Raw genomic sequence first — 7,245 nt, forward strand, 5'->3', positions numbered from 1 at the left:
AATTAGTCAAGGTCCCTGAGAGACTGCAAAGGGAAGTCTGGAAGGATAAGGTGCTGGGTCAAGGACTCAGAATACATTCATTTTGTAATCCTCTATCTCAATTTTTAATTTTTTTTTATTTTGGCAATAAATGAGGCGGTTATTGCAACAAATTTTGGATTATTTGTATACATTTGCTATGCAGTCTTCCTAGAGCAGGTCAGCTTTGAGCATTGAATTAGAAAACTATAGATATGTTTTTTGATTATCTCAGCAGATATTTTTATACAGGCTAGAATTCAGGGTGAGCGGGCAAACTGAGTTATAGTATTTTCACATATCTTCTGTTTGACTTGTTACTTTAATAATACTTTTGAGATTATTTTTCTGCGTGTGCTAAGGACACATTTCCATTCGCATTGTGAAATTCAGGTATACACAGACTGGACAAATGGGCACATTGAAGGAAGGATATGCACAGAGGCCCAGATGTACTCAAAGCCAGGAGGGCATAGGGCTGTGCATGCACATCCACATCAGGAGCAAATTCACATACTCAAAATGGGAGCCACATGACCATGAACAACATCGCATGAGTACACACATAGATACCTACACACCACGGTTCCCTTCACAGCTGTATAGAATGACAGAAAGGCCTGGAGCTCTGCAAACAGCATTAAAAGACATCCACACAGCCATGACTGTCTCAGGCTGGAAAAAAAAGAATACTGAAAAATACTGTCTGGGAGAACAAAACAGGAGAGTCAACCCATCAAATGTCTGGAACTAAAACAATGCCAGAGAGTATACCCCAGCCAAAATCACTGCCAGCAGCTAAGTTAGTCACACAGCAAGAGCAGTCATCCACACATACATATGCTGCAAGAAAAATATCCACCACCTGCCAGCTGGCTACTAACAACCATGACGTGTGTGTGTGTGCGGCCAGTGTGTTGGCACCAGTGTTGGAAGAGGAAGAGGAGTGGAAAGAAAGGAAACAGCAATAGGAAATCAGAAACAACAGAGGTAAAATGGAAGCAGTGCTCCCAGTCAAAACATTTGTTTAATAGAAACAGAAGTCTGGAATGTGTGCAATTTATGTTTTACACAGTGAAAGGTCCTGGTCATGTGTGAAACTTCAACCTTCTTGAGTAGCAGGAGGTCCTATATGTGTGAAGCCCATTGCTTCACTTAGCACACATCAGATGTCTTGAAAATGCCAAACAATGAAACAGGTGGCTAATTGGCTTCCATCCTTTCAGTTCCTACAATAGGAAGAAATTTGGTCAAGTGGTGAGAAGAGGATGCTCGGTCAGGCCGCCTGGATGGTGTTCTAGGCATTCTCTGTTGTGTGATCTTGGTGACTCATTCATAGTTTTTTGTGTATAAGTCTCCTATGCATAAAATAGGGGTAATAATGCCTATTTACCTCTTAAGGGCTCAGGAAGGTCAGAAGAATGAATGTACAACTACTAAAGATTCAAGAAAGTAGAGAAAAACAGAGCAGCAAATGAAATTCCTGAAATCTGTCTGTGAGTTAGACACAGTGCTGCAAGGCAGATTTAAGTGAAAAGAGCATTTCATGGAAGTCAAATTCCATTTTCATGCTGGTTCTGTATCTCCTGTGCTTTGTTGCTGTAGTTTTTGGAACAATACTTCCCCCCCCCCACCCCCCAGTTTCACGCTATTACTGTATGGCATCTCCACACCTAAACTTTACTTTGAAAAAATGAATTTGATCTTTTTATTTTGGTTTTTTCATAATTTCTCTGAACAGCTTGTAGTTGTTTTTGCTCTATCATTCTTACTTTTGCCTTCTTAACACCATTCTTTAGAAGTCTTAAATCCTCAAGGAAGATAATCCAGTTAACTGTTTATGTACTCCTCCCTAGGGGACTAGCTATAACTGGAAACTCATTTCATCATATATTCCTATTTAGGTTAGTATAGGTTTTTGTGTTCACTTGATTTAATGCTGTGTTTCCTTCACTCTCAGCTCATAAGGAACTGTTACAAACCAGCTGTAGTGGGAATCCTTTTAGCCATGCCATGCTGCATGAGTTGGCTTCTGTGTCATGAGAGTTAGCTTAAATTTGGTCAAGTTACTTATCAGACAAGCATGGTTTTGGCCAGGAAGTCAATCCAAGATCTAAGAACACATATAAATTTCTTTTGAAATAAATAAATTTTATTTCCAAGACATTAATGTATTTTTAACAAAAAAAGATTTCACCAAAAAGTTACAGACCAGCAGTACACTATTTTTTTACCATGGGAATCCACCTCAGGGGCTAAATTTAGAGCTGCTCAGAATTTTTCCATGAGGTATTTTGTTATCCATCAGTGTCATTCCAGAAAACTAATACATGCAGGTTGTTGTTTTGACAATATGCATTTAAGAACATAAAGAGGATGAAGCATTTTAGTGGGGATCAGTGTTGCTTGGCAAAACTGAATTTTGTATTGAGATGTATTTTTTCTTGAATTTTTTCTTGTTAAATGATATTTCATCATAGTGCATCAAAGCCCACTTGGAAACTACATGGGAATGATTCTTCTGAGGAGATGCTTTTCTGGCTGAATGATGGCAGGTGTGCATCTGCTTTGCCCAGTTTTTGAGCCCACCAAACAGGAGAAGTCCAATTCAGAAGCCATATGCTGGTGCTGAAAAGCAAGACATATTATCTCAGGCTCAATGCCATGTTCAGATGGTTACATGGCTTTTGGAGAGCTGGCTACTGTCTGGCTTGTGTGTAGTGTGGTAGAGTAAAAATCCCAACTGCCTACATCTGTTTGTCTGGACATACCAACATCTGGTTAGAGAAGCAAGCTGTAATTCACTGCTTGGGAAACTTGCATCGTCATTCTTCAGCTTCACTTCTTACTTGTGTATTAGCAGGTGATCTTCTTTGGTACGGTGTTCCTCTTATGCCTGCTATTAAGGTACCCTGAAAATTTTGTTTAGAAATAAAGATGGTAGAGCTGCTCAAGGTTCCTTCATTAAGTTCTTGTAATAAAAACCGACTTTACATCCAGTTGAGAATATTGATGAAAAAAATGCTGGTTTGATTAGATAAGAATTTAAGTGAAGAGTCATAAACCAAAAATTGTTACAAAACCCAAAATAGTTCAGGAGGAATGTCTCTTTCCTGGAAAACTTTGATGTCCAATTTGGTTTTATAGGTGTTCATATATTTATATATGTATTTTTTTCTAATTGGATTTTCAACAAAGTCAGTAAAATACCCAAAGGGGAAAAAATCCTTTAAATTGTTGCTGTTCAAAATCTGATCACTTTAAAAAACTACATTGGACAGAAAATTCTTGGAGAAGTTGCAGATTACTATATGTTTACAATTTTTCCTTTTAATCAGTTTATAATATTTGAATCCATTTCAGGAGAATGTGTTGAGCTGAGATGAAGTTCAAGAGTGTAAATTGTTTTAATTCAAGAGTATCCACAGGACTTTTAAGGTGTTTGAGCCTGGAATAAAATACTGGTTAAAGCTGAGATTTAGGTATGCTTTATCAATTATTTGCTTTTGGTCTTAGTTTAGAAACTTGTCTGTATATTCATCAGTTTTCTAAGCAAGCCAAGTAGGATGATCTGGGAACTTTATCATCCTGTTTAATGTGTTGAACCCACAGTCCTGGTTTGTCCCTCTGAAGTCAAAACATTTTCTTGTGGATAAAGGGGCCTACCATGAAGAACTATTTTTCGGGAGAACTATTTTTTTTGTTAACTATTTTCCCTCCCGAAAAATTGTTAACAAATAACAATAACAAAACATTATTTTCTGAAGTTAAAGTCCAGAATTTCTCTTTAAAGTCCTGGAATTTAAGGAAAAGGAAAGTGGACTGAAAGGAAAGGGGTGCTGGAAATGCAGTGTATAGGAATGAGGGTGTGCCACTGGTGGCTAGTAGAGGCTGTAGCACATTACCAGACAAAACTGTGCTGCCGAGGAGCTAAAGGTAAGTCTTGAAGCATATTTCCCAAAGGCTCCAGGTCCCTGAAGCTGCCTTGCCAGATGGGGAAGGCAGTTCCAATCAGTCATCAAAGCTGCTTCCTGCAGAAAATGCCGGAAATACTTGTGGAGTGCTGAGTGGAGCTGGCAGACAGCAAAAGAGTTGCCAGTTCCACTTTGGAAGTAAACATCTTGGGTAAAGTAAACATCAGTTCTGCTTCTGGCTTTCCGGCAAAGCTCCTTCCCAGCTGGAGACCTCACCCATCAATCATCTTGGCCTCAGTGTACCTAATGACATTTTAAAAGGCTGGTTCAGTGCCTCACATCTTTCAGAGTGGGCATGGGGAGTTGGTTGGCAAGGCAGGAGGTGGAAACAGAAATACAGAACCTAGCACAGGTGAGTCCCTGGGGCCCTTACACACTGTTACCATACAAATAATAGCTGTCTTGATAACTGCACAGTCAATGCAGCAGTACATGTGTGGGAGCTTCAACTAAGTTAACAACAGTTCATCTTGAACCTCCTTCCTACTTCTTGGGATGATTGTGCTAAAGACAGAATACTGATCTGGTACCACATGGTGACAGAATGCTGAAAGACTATAGGTTGGATCAGTTCTGCTTCATTGAAGTCAAAATATGATTTGCAGGCTGTTGTAGCAATGATGGTGAAAGGCAGAAAGGGCTAAGCATCCTGCTTGAAGTTTCACAGAGCTGTAGAAAGTCATCAGCTTGATCCTAAATTCTGTGATTTTACAGAATTATGGCTTTTTGTGTTCATAGCACAGACTCAGATAATGTGGGGGGATAGAATGTAAGAAAATAAAGATAGTGCAGAAGGTAGTCTTAAAACTGTGGAGTTGCAGCTGTACTAATCACCAAAGATTAGGAACAGGCCTGCCCTTAATAGGCCACAGCTATGTCCAATAAGAAAAGTGCTACAAAAGAGTGGGTTAGTTGGTTGAGGAGAGAGTTGGCGTTTGTTGGCTTTACTGTGAAGAAGAAGGAGACAGTGCTGTGAGGAGCTACCCATGAGAAATCACCAAGGTGTGGGAGCTTTGCAATGAGATGGCAACAAGATAACTACTTGGTGATAGTTATGGTGGAGAGCCACCAATTTAGGATGAAAGAGTCATTCCTGGTAGCAAAAGCTGGTTTGTAAGCTCTTGACAGTATCCGAACTCCAAGAGAGTTCGTGTTTAAAAAACAGTGAGATATGTGTATAATTTGTCTCTTTAGGATAGATTTCAGCTGAGCATGTTTATTCCATGCTCTCCTTATAACAAAGACCATGTCTTCATGTTGGTCGATAGTGTCTCTAAGATATGAGAAATTGAAGTTTGGGTGATAACGTCTGGCAAGACAGTACATTACATGCTAAGTCAAGGAAGAAATCCTGCCCTGAGGTTCTTATTTCAGTCCATTCTACCAACAAATCTAAGCTCTGGGAAACAGGTGTATATTCAAAGTGTGAAATTCCAGTTTCCTATGTCCTTTCCCACAAGTGAATGAGAGATACAGAGCATTATGATTGCCTCAGTGAAATTCAGCAGTTGTTAAAAAGTCTGAGGCACTGAGTGTGTGTAGGCTGGTGAAAAAACTAAAGCTGAAGTGATTATTTTTGTTCCTTGAACTTATAGGAAAAATTGAAAGGATTCAGTTTAATTGAGAGCAGATGCTTCTTCACACCTTGGAAAAACACATTATAGGAAGACAGGAGTGAATTCAGTTTCAGGGGAAGGGCTGTTCAGTCCCTTCCTTGTTCATGGTGTGCTGCTTACCAGAACATGCAGTCTCCATGCAGTCCAGATAAGGATGTAAGACAAGACTTCATTGTTTTCAGTTCTGTCATATACTTAAGGTGTAACTTTAGGGATGTAATTTAACCTCTTTATACTTCTGTTCTCCAGGCATTGAATCTTTCCTTTGCTCATTGAGATTCTAAACTCTGGAAAGGGGCAATAGTTTCTATTTAGCACCAAATACACCATGAGTTTCTGGGTGCCAGAGTAATAAAATTGTAATCTGTTCTTCTCAACAGCTTGTAGATGCAGAATATTGTTTCATTTTATGCTCTAACCTAAGTAATCACTTTCTCTCTGCAGGAGCTTTATTCTTCAATTGGCTATAGAGAGCCTGAGAATAAGAGTCAACTAATTTAATCTAAAGTTTTGCTTTGTTCATGCCTCCGGTAGTTCTTAGGTATTCTGAAAAGTCATTTGTACTCTGTATTCTACTCAGTGTTGCAGAGGCTTGCATCTCCACCTATGTTCGTTTTTGCTCACATGCTCATTTCACTTATCAGTGACCACCCATCTCTGAATTTTCAAGGTGACTGATTGATTGAATTGAATCTTGATATAGTCTTTCCAACACTGGACCACCCACTTTAAAACAAACAGGCAAAACATCTAACTTCTTTGTTCATCCTCAACTTTGCTGATATTATTTTACAAGCAAAATCTTGTTTAATACCTGATAATTAAATGGTAATAGCCTTTCTAATTTCTGCAGTTGTCAAAGGCACACATCTCTAGCAAAAAGCATAAAGAATATTAGGTATCCAGGCAGTAGGCTACATTATCCCTCCGCTTATCTCAGCTAAGAAAAATATCTCCATGATGTACCTGACATAACGTTGGTTCTTATTACAGATGAAATTGATGTGGGGTGGTTGTTTTTTTTTTTAATGATCTCAGTCCTTTAAGTATCTAACAAAGGCATCAAGGCAGACAGCTTCATAAAGGAAAAGGACACTTCTCTGCTTTGTGCCTTTTCTTTTAAAGAGGATCCAAGGAGGGCAGAGGAAGCTATACAGCAGTCTCCACTAGAAACATGACACATACTCTTTGGTTTACTGTCCTGTTTGTCACATGCCACTACTCAGAATGTGGGATGTTAAAAAGATCTTGGAAACAAGTTGCAAACCCTACAGCTATTGTACCATTTTAAATCTCTACCCCCACAGCTGGACCCCAGATCATAATAGAACAAAAGACCTTTCCACATATTCATTATGTGTCTGCAACACAACTGTGTTCTTGTTAATGAATTTAGAAGTGCCATTGTCCACTGCTTTGTGCATTAGTGTGGGGATTCAGGGGGCTGGCATGGATGTTAGTCTCAGTTCTGTGCCCTGGGTATGGTACAACTTTAGCTATGTTATTTCGCCTCCAGATGCTGGACTTTAGCAGAGGATAGCATAAGAAAAAGGCATGGATAAAATCAACATCTCTAAGATTTTAGGCTGTCAAACATAATTCTATGATTCTGGAATACAGAGGAATAAATAAAAGAA

The sequence above is a fragment of the Serinus canaria genome, chromosome 6 (genome assembly GCF_022539315.1).
Source record: "Serinus canaria isolate serCan28SL12 chromosome 6, serCan2020, whole genome shotgun sequence".
NCBI lineage: Eukaryota > Metazoa > Chordata > Aves > Passeriformes > Fringillidae > Serinus > Serinus canaria.